The following is a 23,086-nucleotide window of genomic DNA, read 5'->3' on the forward strand; positions in this document are numbered from 1 at the left end:
CTCAGCTGTATCTCCCACAAAAATAGGCCCACTGTAATCTTTCCCCAAATCCAGCTTGTTTCTTTTTTTGCTAAACGTGTTCAAATTCAACTGGGCTCTTGAAAATTGCCAAAATTTACAATCCCAACATCATTCAGCAGCAATAAATTTTTCTGGATGTTTACTCTGTGCAAAGCCCTCTTCTAGGCCCCAGGAATAGAGTAGTGAGAGAAGAAAAAAACCCAAATATTGTGGGGCTTACAGTTTAGCATGGGAAACAAAACAAACAAGCACATTTGTAAGATAAGGTCCAAAAGTGATCATTACTATGAAGACTATAAAATAAGGTGATGTGAAGCAAGTATTTGGGGGAGGAGTGCCTTTAGAAAATGTGTGCACCAGAGACCTCTTTGAAGAGATGGGTTTGGAACTGGCTCCTCAAGGTAGGAAGGAATCAGTAAGACAAAGAACATAGGAAGAGTACTCCAAACAGAAGGACAGAATATGCAAAAATATTACCGTGTAAATGAGGCTGGGGTGTCTGAAAAACAGACAGAAAGCCAGTGTGGGTGGAAGGTGGGAAAAGGTAGAGGGAACAGTAAAATATTCAGTTGAAATAGTAGGCAAGGGTCTTAAGACTATAGTAGAAATTTGAGCTTTATTGTAAGAATAATGGAAAGTTCATAGAGGATCTTAGCAGAGAAAGGGTGTGATTTGATTTGCATTTCAAAAGATCACTTTATCTAAAGATTAGGAATGGATCCAGAGGACCAGAGGGTAAGCAGGAAAACAGGGGGACTATTGAGATGATCAATCCGAGAGATGACACAATTTGGGAAAAGATAGTTTTAGTAGAGATGGAAAAGCAGGCATGGATTTGGGATATATTTTGGAGGCAGTGCCAGTAGGACTCATTAACAGGTTGAATGTGGGAATGAAGGGAAGAGAGAAATGGAAGTTGATTCTTGGGTGTTTTGTCTTGAGCATCAGGGTAGAAAGTACACATTTGTGGAGATGGGGGAAACTGGGAGAATTAGAGAGAGGTTGCAAATCAAGGCCTGAGAAGAATAACCTCCTGCTACTCTATTTCCTCTCCTTCACCACCCATCCTTCAATGCCCACTCCTTAGTCAACGCTGACACCCTTCCTCCACCACTCGGAACAAGACCAACTGGCAGAGACTCCCTCATGTCCATTTGCCTCCAAGGCACTGCCATTTTCTTCAGTCTCGTGATAAAGGGCATCTCTCTACCCTGAAAGCTAATTGTTCGTCTTTATCATTGACTTCAGCATTATCAAACTTCATGGAACATTTTTTCCCCAACTGTATCATTTCCCTGTCTGATAATTTTTCATTTTCTTCTTTAATGAATTGTTCCCTTTTACATTCAAATGTTTATAAGTACCTGCTACTGTAAAAAGAAAAAATCTTCTCTGGATTCTCCTCTTTAGTTATTATTCTCTTTATTAACATCTAAAAACATGGGCATAAGGCCCTCTATCTTGCCTCCATTTGTGATTTTGTCGTTTCTCTTGGTCTGAGTTGCAGGAGGTTGTGTTAAACATAAGGCATAATTCTCAGGGCACAATCATCAGTGGTGTGATTTATTGGTTTGTTTGTTCTGTATTCCTGTTTTCCCCATTCCCCACTCCCATTCCTCCTTTTCATGGGCAATCATTTTAATGTGTTTGACAAATGCATTTTTTTTTTTAAAGATTTTATTTATTTGACAGAGAGAGGGAACACAAGCAGGGGGAGTGGGAGAGGGAGAAGCAGGCCTCCCGCGGAGCTGGGAGCCCAATGTGGGGCTCGATCCCAGGACTCTGGGACCATGACCCGAGCCGAAGGCAGGCGCTTAATGACTGAGCCACCCAGGCGCCCCAACAAATGCATTTTTTTTAAGGTTTTTGGTAAATGTTTTTATAAAATAGGTAATGAGGTTTTGTGTGTATTGAATGTATTATAATTTGCACAATTGTATTATGCCTTAAATTTCATTTTTTAAGGTGTACTATGTTTTAATGTATCCATGTTGCTATATGTGCATATCATCCATTTTTTTTCTAATTGCACCACAGCAGGTGGACACAGAAATTGGTTTCCATTCTACATTACTGCAAACAATGCTACCATGTATATCCTCACATGTGACCCCTTATGAGCCCATATGAGAATTGCTTTGAGCTACATACCCAGAAGTGGATATGCTGGGTCATGGTATATAGGCATACTTAATTTGAATGAGTGCTACCAGTTTCTTCTACAGAATGGTCTCTAGGCGACAAATAGATAAGCAGTGCATGGGATCCTATGTAGCCATATTTCTACTAACACTTGTCATTATCCAGCTTCCTAGTTTTCTTTCATATTGGTGGGTTATATTTCATTTTTGTTTATTTTTTATTTATTTTATTACTTATGTGTTTGAGCATCTCTTTGTAAGCTTGCTAGCTTTTTGGAGATTCCGTTTCCTGAAATTGCCTGTTTATAGACTTTGCCTAATTTTCTATTGGTTTCCTGTCTTATTGCTTATTAATGTGAAGAAATTCTTATATATTCCAATATTATTTCCTTATATTTGGGGCATAAATTCTACCAATCTTGATTTTTTTCACACCATTGAATTTTATTAGTTAATATCTTTTAATATTTAGTAATTTTACTAATTTAATATTTACATCTATGTTCACAAAATAGAATTATAACTCTCCTGTCTTGCAATAACTTATGATTTTTATTTTTTTATTTTTTTTTAAGATTTTTTTTTAAAGATTTTATTTATTTATTTGACAGAGAGAGACACAGCGAGAGAGGGAACACAAGCAGGGGGAGTAGAAGAGAGAGAAGCAGGCTTCCTGCAGAGCAGAGAGCCCCATACGGGGCTCGATCCCAGGACCCTGGGATCATGAGCTGAGCCGAAGGCAGACGCTTAACGACCGAGCAACCCAGGCGCCCACTTATGAATTTTTAGAATCAAGATTGTTTGGCCTTAAAAATGCCTGTGTCCTCTATAGATTTAATGCAGTCCCTGTCAAAATCCCACTAGCATTTTTTGGTGTATGGAAATAGAAAAATGTATCCTAAAATTCATATAGAATCTCAAAAGATTCCAAATAGCCAGAATCATCACAATCATGAAAAAGAGGAAGAGGGGTGCCTGGGTAGCTCATTCAGTTAAGCATCCGACTCTTGGTTTCAGCTCAGGTCATGATCTCAGGGTCATGAGACTGAGTCTTGCATCAGGCTCCATGCTCAGTGAGGAGTCTGCTTGAGATTCTGTCTCTCTCCCTCTCCCTCTGCTCCTTCTCCCGCTCTCTCTCAAACAAATAAATAACTCTTAAAAAAAAGAAAGAAAAAGAAAAAGAGGAACAAATTTAGAGGTTAGAAACTCCCTGATTTCAAAAATTATTACAAAGCTACAGGTAATCTTTCCTCTTTAAGGCTAAATAATATTCCATTGTTTATATACACCACATTTTGTTTATTTATTCATCTGTTGATGGATTCTTGAGTTGCTTCCACTTTTTAGCTATTGTGAATAATGCTGCTATAAACATAGGTATATAAATATCTTTTCAAGACCCTGTTTTTAATTCTTTTGGGTATACGCCCAGAAGTCGAATTGCTGGAGCATATGGAGTTCTGTTTTTAATTTTTGAGGAGCTGCCATACTGTTTTCCATAGTGGCTGCACTATTTTACTCCAAATTAACTTTTTTCAACTATTATGTTTTTCAGAAGAAATATTTCCTCTTGTTTCTTCTTTTATCATCTCATATCTGTTTCATATCATTAATATGCCTTATATTTTTGCCTATATTGGATAGGACTTACTCTAAATTGTTGATTTGAAAATTCCACTAATTATGATCCACGTGGCATGTATTGTTGTTCTTCATTTATTGTAGTTGTACTCCTCAAATCTATAGATATTTGGGCCTATAAGCATGTGTTTTTTAAGGTGTTTCAGCTTCTCTGTCTGATAATGTGTGTTGGACAAAGGCTGAAAACCAGGTAAATAATGTACTCCTCCTGGTAATTCTAAGGAAGAAGAAGAGATAAACCCTGAGAAAAAAGTGCCAGATCCCACAGTCTATGGCCAGGACTTCACCTTGAGATTCTTAGGGAAACTATTTGCATATTGCTTCTCTTTGGTGCTTAGAGTTGGAGAAGAGAGAAGAGTATGTCCCCAAGGCTACTTATCAACCCATTCACACTTCTCTTCATCAACTTCTTACCTCTGACGCCAGCACCTGGGCCATTACAAGTCGGTGCCTTGGAGGCAGGAGTAGAACTTTAAAACTTCCCTTCAACCTCTGCTCTCAGTTCTGCCCCCATACTTCAACTTGTGGGTGCACAGAAGCACCACCATGATTGTCTGTTAACCCAGGTCTGTTACTAGAAGAAGGGGATGAGTGAGAAAAATATACTCAGTGCTCTGGTAGTATTTTCTCTCACACCAGTGAATCCTATCCTATCCTATGCCAGGCTGCACCATTTAAGCCTCTTAGTTCCCTGAATGTATCTTTAATCTTCAATTATCTAAAAACCAATAACAATTGAGAGAGTCCACTTGGAGGTTTCTAATAACTTCTCTCTTTGATTACCTAAGAGGGCTATGGGTGGTTTAAGGGAGCAAAGGAAAGTGATGCACTTGTGCAGACATCAAGAAGCACACTGTAACATTGTAGAAGGGCTCAGAAGAGCTGGATGAGATTGCCAATTGGTAAATTTGACACTGGAGGAAACATAATTAGTGGAGTTTATCCATCTGGTGAGCACCTACATGGGTTGGGATAGAAACAACTGTGGTCAAAAATCAAATTGGGCTTCTTAAATTAGAACCAAATATTCTAAATGTTAATGACTTTTATCCCTGGGTGGTAAAATTATGTATTTCTTTTCCTTACATTCTTCAAACATTATGAATTTTCAACATGCTCACAATGAGCTTCTATCAAACGCATAAATAATAAAACACATTTTAAGTTGAAGACTTGTACCTTTCCCATAGTTCTCTTTATTAAATGAACCAGGAAAAAATTTCTTCTCTTTCTGCCAAAGTAATTACAAGAGATGATTGACTACATAAAAAAGAGGATAAAATTACCCTTTTGGAAAGTACGAGAAAGAGTATGAGTTTTTGGCCAAAGAGGAATAACTGAAAGTTAAAGAGAAGAAACTAGCCTTGAAGAAAGTAGACAGAAATGGTTTCTGTCCATACCAGGCTGAAATGATACCCATTGATCTAACTGGCAGATTGACTGGATAAAGTTGCTCCCATCAGGAGATGGATGCTAATTTCCCACCCATGAAATCTGGGTTTACCTTTTGTCTTGCTTTGGCCAACAGAATGTAGTGGAAGTGGCACTGTGCCCTTCTGAGCTTAGGCTTCAAAAGGCTTTTTTATGCCATTGCTTTCTTTCTTGCAAAACTGTCCAACTTCAACGTGAACAACCTGGGCTTGTCTGCTGGATGAGAGACACGTGGAGCAGAGATGAATCTTCACAGCTGAGACCATTCTAGACAAATCATGAATGCCCAGCAACTAGGCAGTTCCCCACAAACACATAATTGAACCCAGCTGAACCGGAAGCATCACCAGCTAAGACCAGCCCAAATCGCCAACTCACTGAATTATGAAGCAAACGGTAACTGTTTAAAGCTACCAAGTAGAGTGGTTTATTACACAACGAAAGCTAACCAATCCATATCCCTCCTCATTCCATTGGCCTGAGAGGGAGTGGCTTTGAGAACAGATGGTCTAAGTGAGGAAGAGGGACAGGGCTGGAAAAAGAAGGGCTTCCTTAGGAGAAAAAGGGGGATAGTATTGGCAGGCAAACAATCATGTACATTTTAGTAACTCATGCCTTGAAAATTAAAATGTACTTCAAGGTCAGAGGAGCATTGCACACAGTGATGGGTTTTAACTAAAGAGCCGTTGCTTACAGCTCTTTATGAACGGGGAGGAAATAATTGAATTTTGGTGGTGGTATTTGTTCAATTTAATTCTGACTCGCTCATTAGGGAAAAAAAAACGTGCTTTGGGCTATTTTGCAAAACCTAGTACTGGGGATTATAATTTCCTTTACTTTGTTTATGAAGATTTAACTTACATAATTACATGAAAAAATTACCCAGCAGATGTGTGTTTTCAATAGCATTCCACAGGGCTTCCTAATATAGGGCACTTTTCAAATTGATTTTAAATTAAAGTCATTTAAAAGAGGAACGAAACTTGTATGCATATTCCTCCTGCCAGAATTATCAATAGAGTGTGGTAGGACATAAAGAATAAAAGGAAAGTAAAAGATTACTCTTCAGTCCACAGGAAACCTATAATTTAAGGTATCATGTCATTCATTTGCTTTCAGAAGATGTGATTATGATGGATTGTGCTTCAAAGCAATTATAAAGCTTCCATCAGCTGCATTTACATGGCTGATTATATGAATCTTGTCAACCTTCTGGCCTGCTACATTGTTGCTGAAAAAACCTGGTGAGTACTCATATACAGAACTTTTTTTTCTTTTAAAGGGCATGATTGTGTAGCTAAGGAGGCTCCCATTTTCAGCTTAGGCCTGTTAGGATGTTTCAGCGGGACAATAGTGTCTAAAGCAAGATTGACACCTCTTCATAGCACAGAACAATAGAAAAGTCACAGGGTTATACACTTTGTTATTATATAAATTCAAGCCTTGAATGAGGATTATATATTCTCTGTGCCTGTTCTTCCCCTTGAGGGTTTTCTTTTCAGATGGGGGAAAAAAAATACATCAGAAAACTTTTTCCTTTAAACTATCACAGAAAAAAATATCAATAAATAGCTCAGGTACAGTTTTCCACTGATAATCATCTATGTTTCTTGAAAATCACATATAGCATTTATCACTTTAAAACATCCAGGGGTTACAATAAGCTTAAATAACATATAAGATACGGGTGAATCTGTGTGTCTAATGTCTGGGACAGAAAACCATGGGATCATCAGGATACAGGCATTCGTGCAGAAAGTAAGGAACTGGGACCGCTTTACCGGGAGCCTAGTGAGAGTCATACAATAAAGTAGAAACAGGTGAGAGAAATCACTGGGAGCACACACCAGTAACAAGGAGCCAGGGTGTGATGCAGGGGTTAATTCCAGACACAAAACTCAGAGCCAGGATGTTACAAATACCTTGGGGACAAACTTTGTTGTTTGGTGTGTCTTGGGAAGACTGTGTGTGTGTGTGTGTGTGTGAGAGAGAGAGAGAGAGAGGAAGGGAGGGTGGGGGAAGACCAGAAGTTCAAACAAACAGAAATTACTTGGTCTTTAGAAATTGGCATGGCTGGGTCAACTGAGAAAAAACACGAGGCATCAACAGCAAAAATGATCTAAGTAAGAAACTCTTCCTTGCTTCATCTTAGAGGGGTTCATATTCTTGCTGTGAAGACAAGAGTCAACACCAAACAAGGTGGGAGGGGGATAACACTAGGTAAAAGTAAATGAGAATGTGAACAAACAGGGTACCAAATAAGTAAAGAATAGGCAGTTTCCGGTTTAGGAGAAATCAAAGGCCACATTTCTTTCAGCTTCTCTCCCATTTTCTCTTCATTTTTTTTTTTTAAAGATTTTATTTATTTATTTGACAGAGAGAGACACAGCAAGAGAGGGAACACAAGCAGGGGGAGTGGGAGAGGGAGAAGCAGGCTTCCCGCAGAGCAGGGAGCCCGACGTGGGACTTGATCCCAGGGTCCTGGGATCATGACCTGAGCCAAAGGCAGACGCTTAATGACTGAGCCACCCAGGCGCCCTTCTCTTCATTTTTTGAACCTCCCTAACCAGTGGTATCTTTCAACTTTTCCTCTCTGGGTTCCTAGTTTAATAATGGACTTTCTGCTCTTCCTACACCCTCAGAGCCATCAGAAGTTGCTAGAGACAGAAGTGAACGATTCTGCAGGGAAACATGTATTTGGTACAGTGTAACATCATAGACTGCTGTACACATTGTATAAAACCTCTGTGGCTTGTTCTAGTTTTTTCATATTGACATTTCATCACTGGTGAATCAAAAGGAAAAACAAGTCTTGGAGGCAAGAGAGGCATATGAGGTCTTCCCGAGACATTGTGTAGCCAGCCACCTACTCCACTTATGCATATTTAATTGAATTCAACAAATGCAATTCAATTGAGTTAGGCAAATTGTTTTTTTATCATATAGATCAGGGCTTATAAATAAACTTGAATGCCTTTGGGAGTCAGGCAAAAAACACAAATGTGTGAGGTGATCAGGTATGATAATACATTCATTTCTTATAGATTGGTGAACCTAATACAGATATTATAGATATTATATATCTATATGACACACATACATATGTATGAGTATGAACATACATATTATATGTATTCTATATAATCACCTAATGTAAATAGAGATAATAGTTCACCAGGTATGAAAGTGAACTGGAGAATGAAGTTCCTCTGAAAGCCACACAGATGTAATTTTGTTAAAACTCTCTTGTTGGTCAGATTTGATCCATGGGTTTCTAGTCTGACAGATCAAAATTCTGATAGTTACTGGAATTTCTAGCATATTTTAGTGACACATAGATGTAGCCTTTTTTTTAATGGAAAAACCAGGAGGAAATAAAATATAAAAATATAGATTAATGAAGCATTTGCCCAACTGTATTCCATGGAACTCTGATTAGCAGGATGTTTATAGGGATTACAAATCAATAAGAACTGAGTTTCTAGAATGGTGGAGACATGCAATAGACATGTACAAACAAATATACTATATAGTGTGAGATAGTGAAGAGTGCTATGAAGAAAAATTAAGCAGGGAGAGGGAATGTTGTATGCAAAGGGTGGTGCTTAGGTGGTATTTTTGATAGGATGTTCAAGGCTCTCATGAGTTGAACTTGGAAGCAGACACCTAAATGAGCAAAGACTCAGAAGAATGTTCCAGAAAATTAGAAATGACTAAGTGCCTGAGGCAGGAGTGAGTGTGGTTTATTGGAGGGTTAACAAGAAGGCTAATGCAATTATAACTGAGTGAGCAGAGGGACAGTTATAACACCAGATCAGAGAGTGGGCAGGCTACATTATATAGGGCCTTGGAGGCCAGGGTAATGATGTAAACTTTATTCTAAGACTCCATGAAGCCATTTTGATCAAGAGAGTGTTCTATACTCACTTAGGTTATAAAAAAAAAATCATCTAACTGTTTTGTGTATTTGAGACTCAAAATAGTCAAGTATTGAAGCTCTGAAACCAGTCACCATGGATGCCTGGCATCTGAAACCTCCTGTCTTAGAGCCTATCGCACTCATGATCCTTCAGCCTTATCTAGGCAATTATTAGGTGCTTTTACAACATACACAATGAACACCTAGGTATATTAATGATGAATGAGCTGCTATACATTTCTTATTTAGGAACCAATTAAATATAATCAAAGGAATGAACCTGTAATTGTGGAGATGAGTAAAGGGAAAATTTTAGTATAGGAAAATCTCTTCAATATTCCTGAGAATCCTATCATTCACACTGACAGTTTTAAGACCAGTTTTGGAATTGCTAGTGTCTCCTTTAAGCTTCTCAACTCCATAAAGTCGAAAGAAGTGCAAAGATCAATGTATTAGATTGGCGTTTCTCAACTTCAGTACTATTGACATTTTGGCTGGACTATTTGACGTTCTTTGTTGTGTGGAACTGCCCTGTGTATTTGTAGGATGTTTAGGAGCATCTCTGGCCTCTACTTATTAAATGCCAGTAGAATTCTTTCTCCTTGCCACCCCCCCGCCATGGCACAGTCAAGACAATAGAACATGTCTGTCAACATTGCCAAATATCCTCTGGAAGGAAAGTTGCCCCCTGGGAGAACCACAGGTTTATTGTTCGATGATAGGCGTAGTCTATATGGAGTCTTTTCTAACAACTTAAAAATATATATGAATATGAGCAACAGCATGTGGAAAGCAAACCTGTACTGAAAAGCTTCCAATCTAAAGCATTGCTGGGAACTCAAGGCAGATTGCCAAGCCTTCACATCAAGGTCACACTTAGCTTGTTGAATCTTGACAAAATCCGCTTGAACTATTTTTTTTTACTCTAATTCAAGTGGTTCATATGGCTCAAAGATAACTCAGGGAGATGACAAACCTGATGTCTTCAGCCAAAGAGTAACTAGAGGAGTGGAGACTAGACTCAGATCTGCCTGACTATTTTTTTTCCAATACATTATGTTACGTTCTGCCAAGAAAACCAAGGATGTTTTTTTTTTATATAGTATGATCTGGATTGTAGTTTGAAAAATTAGATAACCATTAGCCATCTCTTTCACAATGGATTTCTTTTTTTCCAAAAGATTGTGATTATTATTAACAATAATTGTTATAGTAATAAAATCTTAATAGCAACAAGTGACATATGTCAAGGACTTACCATGTGTAAGGCGCTCTGAGAAATGTTTCATGGGTATGATTTGAGTAAATCCTCATAATAACCCAATGAGCTAGATTCTATTATTATCCACATTTTACAGATAAGAATTATAATTAGGCAGAAATGTTTCCTAAATAAAATATTTACTAGATAAAAGAAATATTTACTAAATGCCTGACCCTTCATTCAATCCTTCACATGTATTTAGTCTTCATTAACACTTTTATGAGACACAGAGGATTTTCCTTTCCATTTTGCAGATGAGCAAACTGACACTTAGAAACAAGAAGTAACTACTCAAAATCTTGGAAGTTATGTAGCTGGCATTCAAATCTATCTTTGTCTGACACCAAATCTAGTATCTAACATCCTAAATATTTGTTAGCCTTTCCTGGTATTAGTAGTTGCATTCAAACATGAAGACAACTGTGAGTGGATATAAATGCCCTTCTTCTCACAAAGAGTGAGCAGTAAATACTTTCCAAGTGACTTTTTTTTCTTTTTCACATTAAATCTCTTTGTATAGAAACATCTTTCTTAGAAAGGAGTTCTATCTTTGCATGATTTCTCTTCTTTCCCCCATACTCTCCTGCCTCCTCCCCCCAGGGGCTCAGAGTACAGATGCAGAAAGTGCGAGGACACAGAATAAAAGGAAATGTCAACCAGTAAGAGCTAGACTTCACCTCCTGTCAGCAAGTACAAAAGGTGAAAAGTGACATTTGCTTTGGCAAGCCAGAAATGCTTATGTTTCTAGTCACACTCTGTCTTTATCCCCTCTTCCAGGCTTCATCTGAAAGTGTCCCCATTAGAAGCACAAGGGAGCAGCCGGCCAAAGAACACGTTCTCCCTTTAAATATGGGGTGCTGGAACAGATGTTAATTTATTAAACCAAGATTGCAGCTTGATCCTTTCTGTCTCGTTGAAATATTTTGACAATGATAAAAATACATGCATTTGACTTGTCACTTATTCAGGATCTCTTCTGTCATGCCTCATAGAGATAACAAACTCATAGGTACTACAGCAGGAAGCATAAAAGGGGTTTATTTTTTCCATTCTGGAGGCATTCTATTCAAATGGACTGTGTACAGGGTACCTGGGTGGCTCAGTCGGTTAAGTGTCTGCCTTTGGTTCAGGTCATGATCCCAGGGTCCTGGGATCAATTGAGTCCCGAGTTGGGCTCCTTGCTCAGTGGGGGGCCTGCTTCTCCCTCTCCCTGTGCTGGTCCCCCTGCTTGTGTGCGTGCGCTCTCTCTCTCTCTCAAATAAATAAATAAAATCTTAAAAAAAGACAAATGGATAGCCTAAAATTTGCATATATATAGCTTAGGACACATGCCCTCATGTTCTGATATAAGAAAGATGGCTACATCAGCCAATGATAAACCATGATTGATAAGTATTCAGAGTGCATTTGTTAAATCATGGATTGTAAAATGAAATGACCACAGAAGCAGATGTGTAATTGAAATGGGTAAATTGGGACACCATAAGTGATCGTAGAGAATGGTGTGAAGTGTGGTCGAAATCAGTATATGTGCTTTCTCTGAATCAGGTGCTCCTGACTTGAGCTAGTAGGATTTTGCTATGCAAGAATCTGGGCTCTGTGTTGCCAGATTTTATGATTATAAGAGGAACTGGAAATCCATATTTTCAAGTTAAATCTTCTGGCTTTAAAATGTTGTCAGATTTCTTTCTCCTTTAAAAAAATACTATTTATGCTGCTCATATGTTACTTCACTTGTAATGGATGGATATTGATTTTAGAATGTAGGAAGCTTTGTGGTAATTTGCACCCCGCTCTATTTAGGGAAGCTTTTATGGAGGTTTGATAAACCTCAGTCTTTGAACTCTTGACTGGGCATCGCTTGGGAGTGGAGCTTGTTACAAATTCATAACCAAAGAAATTCCAATTTGGTGGCCCTGGGATTCTGCTGTGGATGACACAGTAAATATACTTAGAGCACTATCTTAAATAAATGAGAGGAAGGAACCCATTAGATCAGGGATTGACAATCTATGGTCTATGGACTAAATCCAGGGTGCTGACTGTTTTTATATAAATAAAATATATAAAAAATAAAAATAAAAATAAATAAAGATTTATGGGGACACAGCCACATCCAATTCATTCATGTATTGTTTAGAACTGTATCATGCGACAAAGGCAGAGATGTAGTTTTGATGAACTGTATGGACCTCAAAGCCTAAAATATTTACTATCTGGCCCTTTTACATACAAGTTTGCTGACCTCTGCATTAGACAAAGTGGGTCCTATGTCTTTAAACCTCAATAAAAGTATGACTTCTCAATATTACCTGGGTTCATAAAAATAGTGTAAAAAGAGCTATATTACTGATGATGTTGATTTATAATTCAGTTTTGTCCAAACCATTTCTCCTAAGCAAAGACTATCTTGTTGCTATGACAACAGTTACAGAAAGCTATATAGAGAAGGAAAAAAAGGCAGCAAAAACATTAAATGTTAGACTAGAGAGAAGGACAGTAAAAAGCTTGCGATTTGGCTTTGACTTGCAGGGGTGTAAGCACAAGCATACCCACATCCTCCCCCATAGGTGAGATGGTCCCATACGACTTGGAGGATCTCTGCTCCTCCCACAGGCCGTCCCCTATTACCATCTCTGCAAACACCATCTGTATGTACTGAGGAAGTGATTTCACAAATAAATGAGTCATATGCCAGAAATTTTCACTTGTCAGTAGTGTGGATAATGGGTTTATGGAGGCTTAAAAAATAGATCAATGTTGAATTTCAGTTACCTTATCCTAAATATATACCAATCTTATTATGACTGAATAGTCCCACAGAATCTGAATAGCTGTTATATTTGTCACTTCATTAACATTCATGTAAGCCAGCTACTTCCTCATTCCCACCTCAGCAAATGCCACAACCGTGTACCCTTTTCCTCAGCCCAAAACCCCAGAGTCAAAATTAATTTGACCTTTTCCCTCTCAAATCCAATCCATACAGAATGGATCTCAGCCCCTTCATGCTACCTACCACTCTGATCCAAGCCACTATCATCTTGTACTGGCCAGCTCTTACAGATCTGCCTACCTGCTTGCCTGCCCAGAAGAGAGTCTCTACTCAGCAACCAGAGTTTGTAATTTAAATACAGAGATCAGATGCCATGGCTCAAAACTCTTTCCTCTGTATCTTCGTATCACAGTTAAAGATCCAAAATCCTTCCCATGGCCTACCAGACCCCATGGATCTGGTCTCTGAGGACATCTCAGTCCTTATTTCCTATTACTCAGCTGGTGCTTACTCCTCTCCAGCCACACTGTCCGTCTTCTTGCTTTTAAGATGCCTGGACACATTGAGTTCCTTCCTGCCCCAGGGCCTTTAGACCTGCTATTTCCCTCCAGTAGGAAATCTCTTCCTACAGTCCTTTGCTCGATGCTCTCTCTTATTCATATCTCCTCCCCAGGGGGGCCTTCCCTAATCATCCATCAATCTCTATCCACTTTTCCTACATTATTTTTCTTGATGGCATTTATCATCACATGAAACCCTATTATACTGTCACTTGTTTACTAATATTCAGTGTATCCTACTCAATTGTAACTTTCATGAAGGCAGAGAGCTTGTCTATATTGTTTCATATTTTATTCATAGCACCTAGACAAAGCATGGTAGAGTAGGCATTCAACTTTTACTAAATGAATAAAAGAAAGAATGAATGAATATAAATTCCAAGATTGAATTTTGATTGATTTTACTCTTTTTTTGTAAGATTCAAAGACATTAATATCTTGTACCCTGGGCCTGCCAGGACAGTAACTGCTTTTCATCCAGAAAAACACACCTTGGTTAGGCATCTAAGATGCAACAAAAAGATTAGATAGAATGGAAATACTTAACATAAAAAAAAGTTCACTCCTGATTATACAGGCTAATTCTAAAAAGAGGAAAAAACAAAAACCCAAAAAACTAAGGGTATAAAATCTGAGTGCTCTGATCAGCAGAAAAGCCAGCTGGGGCATCAGTCCCTGTGGATACTGTAGGTCAATGGCCATGTTCCACCATGCACTTCAGCTTTCTCCTGCCTCAACAGTTGCCTGTTGTGTCCTTTGCTAATCCCTGATGGCTTTAGTTTTCTGAATTTATCCATATGCAGCTGGTCGTCTCACAAACATGTGAGGGTCACGAGGCAGAATGAGGTGAAGGAAGGTGACTGGACTACTTAATGCAAAATCTCTCGCTCATCAAAACACACATGCACGAGCATGCACGCACACACAGGGTGCAGGAGTCAGCTCATACAGTGATAGCACATTTGTATCAGTTAGATAAGGGGGGTTTGGTATAAACAAGGTCCAGAATGACCCACAGGGCTTAAGGATTTCATGCAATCTCAAACTCTACTTTGTCCTTTGCACTCTAAAAGGTGCAGGAGATGCAGATGACTGTGTAAAAATTCCTTGAAATAATCAAATGGTCAAGATTATCCTTAGACACTGGTCATTTGCATATTGATGATATTGGAGTATCATGCAAATTGAGATATACTGTAGCAAACTTCACATTGCCTTTAAGTAAGGTTTTTTAGGGAGATTTTCCCCCCAAATTTTTGCTTTGTAAAATTTATAATTGATTTCTTTTAAAAATATATACATACACATATATTTGTTATATCTGTATCTATATTTTGTATATACTGTTCATCTCACAATGAAAAATTATAAATAAACTTTTGGGGCGCCTGGGTGGCTCAGTCATTAAGCGTCTGCCTTCGGGTCAGGTCGTGATCCCAGGACCCTGGGATCGAGCCCCACATCGGGCTCCCTGCTCCGCGGGGAAGCCTGCTTCTCACTCTCCTACTCCCCCTGCTTGTGTTCCCTCTCTCGCTATGTCTCTGTCAAATAAATAAAATCTTAAAAAAAAAAAAAAGAAAAATTATAAATAAACTTTTATCATATTATGTCTTTTCTATAGTACTAAATAATTATAAAATATGGGCTAAAACTTCTGAAATGATTGTAAAAACAAATGCAGTAGTCATAATTGTCTAACAGTAAATTAGAAATTATAAAGAAATTAAGTAAGATATATCTTTAAAACTACAAATAGTTCTGAATTTTATTTTTTACTATTTTTAAATTATTTTTCTCATAACAAAATCATTACAGAAAAATTAGGAGAAAAAATATATATACATCCCATCTACTCCATCAACCATTATTAATAGCTTGAAGTGTAGGCTTCTAAGCATTTTTCTATTTATTTTTAGCATTTGTCAGCTTTCCCAAGGGCATGATACATGCATGCACATGTAGTATTTTTTTTAGAGAAGTCAAGTTGTACATATTATAAGGTAACATGCTTTTTCTTAGCCATATATTATGGACATCATTAAAAGTCAAAAATATGCTATTTAATTTTAGGCATTTATAAACATTTTATAAGAATTGTCTTTACAGTATTTTTAATGGTTGCATGAGATTGTATGAAATATTTAGCATTTATATAAGTAATCTTTTGCTATTTTAATATTTAGTTTTTCCAATGTATTTAAATAATTCATGGAACAGACAAAATCAGTTGAAAACAAATCAGAAATTTAAAGATAGAAGTCCCTCAAGCCCAAATTCTAAGAAGTACGTAGACATGCTTTAAAAAATGGTTTCCAAAATGCCTATGGTACATCATTCCCAATATGTTAGGGAAAAAACAAACCCAGATTCATACACTTACACGTTTAGTTTTTGACCAGTATGTGATTCTTAACACAATGTAATTTCAATACCAAGTATCAGCTAACTGGTTGGGACAGGGCCATGCAGGGACCACAGCATAAGGAAGGAAAGAGGTGGTCCTGCCATCACCTGGAGTCCTACTTTGCTAGGACTAATGTTGACACTGCATTTCTGATTCTTTTTTGGTCTTTGTGCCTGTCCTTAGTTAGTTTAACTGGCTGGGAAAGGAAAGGTGTGAAGGACATTCCCAAACTGCTTTTACTCAGATTATTCAAAGACTAAGAGACCTTGCCAGTCTCAGGCCCCAGATTGCTCCTAGAGAATCAGTCTAGCTGGGAACATGGAGCCGTAAACACGTATTGGATCTCTGTACCTAATGACATATTCTCCAAACAAAAAACTCCAACACATGTTCTATCCATGACATGGAAGACTTGAAATCTGTACTTTCTTGGAGAATCTAGGAAATTCAACCTAAATCCAGGCATTTAATTTTTGGACTTAACTTCAGCTTGAGTATTTTATTATAGGATGAGATTTATATAAATTTAAGATCTTTCTGTGTTGTTGGAATTTTGTAGTTGGAGAATCTTCATGCAATTTATTATTCATTAATGCAATTCTTCATCTAATTTATTATTCATTAATGTTCTTATTTAATCTTCTTGCATATGGAAAATATAGTTTTGATATGATCTGGGACGGGAGTAGATTTGAGTAATGCTCTGTTCTGATCCATTCCTGAGTGTCTGGAGGCAAAATCTGCACTGCTCACCAGCAGTCCTAGGAGAATACCCATTGGAGAGTGGTAGGGATTGGTGGAGTGACATTAAGAAGATAGGAGTCTCTCCAAGGGACTAGGTACACTCCTCATGAGCATAATCTGAAAGGTTAATCCTAATGGGCTACAGAAATAAAAAGGTAGGGAATATTAGTGGGGAATTTCCATGAGAAGTGATTTTTACTAAATATTTCTACCTCTTGACTCCCTTATTCTTTTCGTGAAAGTGGAACGACTTACCTGCCGTTTGGCTATATAGCCACTGGTCCATGTACTCAAAAATACGTAGCTTGTCTTTCAAAATTCCTGAAGGGGGGGATTTGATTTCTGATGTTTTGTCTCCTTATGAGTCAGTAGGATGAAGCAATTTTTCTAAGTGAGACTGTTCTACAGACTTAATTTCCTCTCCAATGCCCTATTCAAAGATCTAGCCTGAGGGGCCAGGCAGGAAAAATTTAATGTAGTCTCTCACCTTTAACTGATTTTTCCCACTGAGACTTTATGATATTTGGGTTCTCTGCTGACTCTTTTTCCTTAGTTATCAATTGGTTCAGAACTTAGGTGGGGAAGGGAGGTGCTATTTATTAGATTTTCCTTCTCAAAGACACTAAAAGTAGGTATTATTATTATTAATCTCAATTTTATAGTTGAGGGAACTGGGGTGGAAAAAGACTATGGAATATGTCCAGATTTGTACACATGAATCTGTGTTCAAACTAATTTTGTCTTTCATGTTCTTAACCAGTACAAGATGCTACCTTTCAATTACAAGATGCTACCTTTCAATTATTATTATCCATATAATGATTTATTTAATTCCATTTTACAAAGCAATTAGCTAGAGATATGAATTATTACTACTTGGATTTTTACTATCCAGTTCTATAAATCTTCATCTTGACACCTAAGTATCTCTGTTAAATGAAACTCCAGGTAGATATTCCTACCAAAAACTAAATGAAAATTCTAACATCAGTCTTATTAACCTCATTTAGGAAAAAAAAAGTGTTAGAAAAATAGTACATATTTGTACAGATTCCATCTTACCCACAGGGAATCGACGTGTCAGGAGATGTTGTTTGCTACCAATTCAAGTAGCAGCTATCAAAAGCTTAATTGCCCAGACACAATTTTTCACTCCCTGGGACACATTTTTCGCTCTTCTTCAATTTGCTATTTGGGGTTCTGATTTATATTTGTGTAAGTGCCTGCAATAAAAATTTATTTACATTAGGGCTCTAATGTTCTCAAGTACTTATCTCCTGACACAATTTCTTTTGTGGCCCTGGACACCAGAGAATGGGTTCTTGCTGAGGGATAAGCCAGATAAACAGGGATTGTCTAATCTATTAATAGTCATAGGATGCTTTTGCTATACTCTTTTGCAGCCCACCTTCCGGTTGTGGAACATAACAACCACCTCCTCATCTCCCTTTTATCACTAATTGCCCACCGTTACCTAGAGATAACTTCTTTTTTTTCCTCTTTAGTAGCAAACACAAATTCCATATAGACATCTCTCATCCAAGATCAATAATTGCAAAAAAGATCCTGATACAGTCTTGATCACCTTGACAATGTCCTTCTGAAGAGGAAAACGATCCTTGATCATCAACAGAATTGTTGGACCAGAGAAATAATCACAAAAAACAATTTGTGAAGATCATTACCATAAAAAAAACATGCATAATTTCTCTTCCAAATATACGGTGTCTTTGCAATCCATTTCATTTCTTGGTAATTACATTGTACATGTGTTTATGCTGTCAAAAATCAGAATGATGAGCTATTAGCTGTTCTTGTTTCATGGACCCTTTTTCCTTTCCTCTGAAAACATTGATTCTTAGCTGTCCTGCCTGTGTTGTTTTCATTATGAATCTATCAAAAACAAATGTTCTGACTATGTTAGCTGAAAATTTTAATGAAAGCCTATTAGACTTGGCATAATTTCATGCTGAATCTGCAGTAAAGAGCTCTTCCAGAGACAAGGCAGAGTGAGGTGGATGTACCCTTTCACACAGCAATGCTTCCCATTCTCCTTGCACATTTTCATACCAGCAAATGCCCTCATTAATGTGTATGCTTATTGGTACCGAACAGTGAGGAACGCGTTCAATAGAAGCCCTCAGACTATTCATCTGGGTTCAAGAAGATCCTTTCATTCTTCCAGAAGATTGTATCAGCATTTCTAATATTTGCCTCACAGGCAAAAGGGTGAAAAAAGGGGAGCAAGATAAAGAAGAGAGCTTGGCAGAAAGGGATTAACTGGATGGAGCCATTAGGAGGATATAAAATTACAATAAGAGATACTCACAAAAAGAATGTCAAGCAGAATTACTAGAGGGAAGGAGGTCAAAATTCCCAAAAGAGAATATTGACATTAGAGCTCCTGATAAAACTCTATGTTTCTGTTTCAACGTTTCACTTCTTACTTTGTTTGTTCTATCATCATTTTACATATTTTTATTGAATTCTTACCCGGTACTGGGCACTGAACTTGGCTCTGAGGATAAAAGAGAAAATAAGACAGGAGAAGGTCCCTTCCCTTGTGGGTCTTATATATAACTTAATAAATCATTCCATAATTGCTTCTGAAAATTATTATCTCGAATAGGATCTCTAGCTATACTAAGAAAGGCTTCTACAAAGCTGAGGATTATACACAGTGTTATGGAAATGAACAACCTATACATACTCAGAACTGATCCCAAGAAAACCATCTCACATTGGACACTAAGAGAGCTCTGGACTCCTGATCAACCTAATGTCTAAAACAACACTTTGGTCCATTATCCTCATTAGAAAAAGACAAGAAGTTTATTACATTTCCCCAAAATTGTTTAACAATTACAACTCTTCCTCGGGTACAAAGGTGAAACAACCCTTTAATTGTAGCACCTGGCACCAGAGCATTTTTATTGTTGTTGTTATTTTTTGTCTTTTTTTGTTGTTTTGGGTTTTTTTTGTTTTTGTTTATCTTTTTTTTTTTTAAAGCCAGGTGCTATTTGATAAACATCACAATACAATGTGAAACCTTAAAGGCTTGTGTTTCAACAGGAGCCAGAGTAATGAAAAGAAAATTTAAGCTTCTCTATATAATAAAAAGACAGGATTTTTGTATTTGTTTCTTGATACTGCTGGAGGCTCCTGAGAGAAAAGAACAGATAGAGGAGAAGGAGGAACAGCTGCAAGATGGCTAGATGCTTGAGTATAGGAAAGGAAAGTCAGGAAAAAACCTCCAGTGGCAGGGCTAATGTGACAAAGAACTGACATGTCTTATATACGATTTAAACTACAGGACTCAAAATCTTCTGTAAAAATTGATTAAAAATATTTTTCTGTGTGTATGTTTCTTTGTTTTTGTCAATTTGTGGAAAACCATGAAGGAGGATCCATTTCACATCAGAAGTACTCAATGAGGAACAGGAAAAGCACAGGCAGATGGAGGAGTAAGAAGCGGATAACCCGGAGAATGTAAGCTCACCGCCCATCTGCCAAAGTCTTTAACAGGACTTTCAGTTCCCTCCAGGTATGAATTAGAGTTGAAGTCAATCTCATGTAGTTAGGCCCTAGATTTAACCTACGAGAGTTTTACAGCCAAATCAAGATGAGCTATACCTACAGTTCAAGTGTGTTTCATGTGACACCCAATAATCAACAACCAGAGAAAATATTTTCACTCCTTTGAAATTTAAAACCCATTTTCAAATGTAATGCCACCTGCACTAATTCTCCTGAGAAGGACTTGTGTGATAATAATAAAACAGGTACCATTTATCCTTATTTTGCAGGTGAGAAATGGAGGTCCAGAAAGATTAAGGGATTTGTCAAAGGTCACATGCCTAGAGAATGAAGTTGTTTATGAACCCACACTGTCTCAGTCTCAATACTAAATGTTGTCTATTGTTGTCTATTGGATAAATTTTAATAACAATTATCATGACTATAATTACAGGGGAAAGAAACTCATTTACATCTTAACTATGAAAGAAATAATTAACAGACTCCTAAATTCAAAAGCAGAATTTTAATAAAAGTTTCTAGTGTGAACACTAGGTCATTTGCATATTTTTCTTTGACTTACATACCTAATTGCCAGGGTATTTGCATTTTTCTATCTGATTTTGCCAGCGTATCCAATTCATCTACATATTCCTGTTAGTCTAGTTGCTGAAAATGGGTGGCCTTTCCTACCCATAATTAGAATTAACTTCAGCTTCAACACACTTCAAGAAAGGAAATTTTACAGAGCATAAAGAAATACTTTCAGACTCAAATCTTGTCAACGCTTTTAAACAATGAGTAGTTATTGTGATATTCTTCTCAACATGCCCGAGGCTATATAAAGCAGGGTTAAAATTGAAGGTATTCTAGTAACACAACCATACAAAAACATAGAGGTGAATAAAGAGGATTTATTTTTGAATGTACTAATATTTTAACCTAGGTATGTGGCACTAATGGCTTATACAGTCTCTCTCAATTCTCATAATATATATCCCCATTAGCTGACTTTGATGTTAAATCTCTAAATTTAGAAATTAAAAAGAATAGAAAGTTGATTTATTGAAGAGGCTTTCAACCAATGTAATTAACACTCCACAAATGCTCACAACAAGACCTTCAGGATTCTGCAAATTTTGTGCTTGAATTATACTATGTTTATCTAAAAGAAAATAAAACTGAAATACACATCATTTTATTGTTAATTCATTGTCTCCACAGTCCATGTGCATTTGCAGGTACTTTTACCTTTATCCTGAATATCATGACCAAGAGGCCTTCCCTTCAGCCTGACTCAACCTCAGATAGGCTTCTTCCTGACTCTAGGCTCCTGACCTCCCTTTTCTTAGAACATTTACTTTAGGACACTTTTAGTTGTAAATTCTTTCCCTACTCCTTTGAGATACAAATCTTCTCAAAGCCTCTTGCAGTTTTATAACCCAGAATGTCTTTCTCAAAGCCCTGAGAGCCATGCCTTTCAAATGTAATCACCAAAGGAGATATCACTCCTATCTCCCAGTCTCTGCGGGAGGGTAGTAGCTTAACTTTTGTCAATTAGCAAACATCCATGGCCAATCACTTTGACCACGTACTCCCCCAGTATTCTCCAGGACTTTACTACTAGCTCACTCCAGTGCTTAAAAACCACTCCAGCTTTTTGTTTCAGTGGAGATAAGTTCAATCTTCCTCCCTTATTGCAATAGTCTTGAATAGTCTTTCTTGCTTTAACTCTCTTTGGTGCAATTTTTCTTTGACAAGCTCCTCCATTGTTATTGCTATCAGTTTTGGATGACTTACCATGTGCTAAATACTTTGTTGAGTGCGTCACTATAGGGTGTCTTATTTAATTCTCACAATAACCTAGAGCTTATTCTTGGGCCCATTTTATAGGTGGGGGAACAAAAGCACACAAGAGTTAGGTAACAATACCCTCTCTGTAAAGGGGCACATAGCTTTCAGAGAGGAGGGGGAGGGGAGAGAAGGAAAGAAAGAGAGGAAGGGGAGAAAAGGGGAGAGAGACAGAGGGGAAATATGTGAATAAGCAAACACCTTCCCTAGGAAATCTGGGGTCTAGGGCCAAATCACGTTGCCTCTACCTACTGGTCATCTCCATATAAAGGTTTTATGGAAATAAAACAATTATCATGAAGAAAAATTGAATTAAGATTTTAAATCAAACTTTATCAGAGTCCTATCATGAGAAATAATACAGGAAACTCAGCTAATAATAAGGGTGTAGATTTACTTCTCATTCTTTATGTATTTTAGGTGGATAGTTCCACTGGGGACCTCATGATTTGGAGAGGAGATAGGCAACACAAGTTTCAATATCAACTCTCCCTTGGTCTCTGGATATGAGTGGCAAGTAATTAAAAACAACAACAACAAACTAAAGAGCAACAACAACCCTCATTTTAACCCCTAATGCACAGCATCTTACCTGCCTATTTTTTTCTATTCAAAACATTGAATCCTATATAAATACAATTTTAGTAGTCTAGTCCCCTCCCATGGATGTGGTACACAAACCTGAGTGACACAAAGATCTATTAGAGCCCAAATCCCTGATTTTATCATTTCCCACAGTTATACCCATGGTTGGTGTAGACACAGTTATGACAATGTTATATGTAATGTCATCCTATATTCTTTTTCTCCAGACACCC

This window comes from Neomonachus schauinslandi, chromosome 2 (assembly GCF_002201575.2).
Source record: "Neomonachus schauinslandi chromosome 2, ASM220157v2, whole genome shotgun sequence".
In the NCBI taxonomy this organism is placed as follows: domain Eukaryota; kingdom Metazoa; phylum Chordata; class Mammalia; order Carnivora; family Phocidae; genus Neomonachus; species Neomonachus schauinslandi.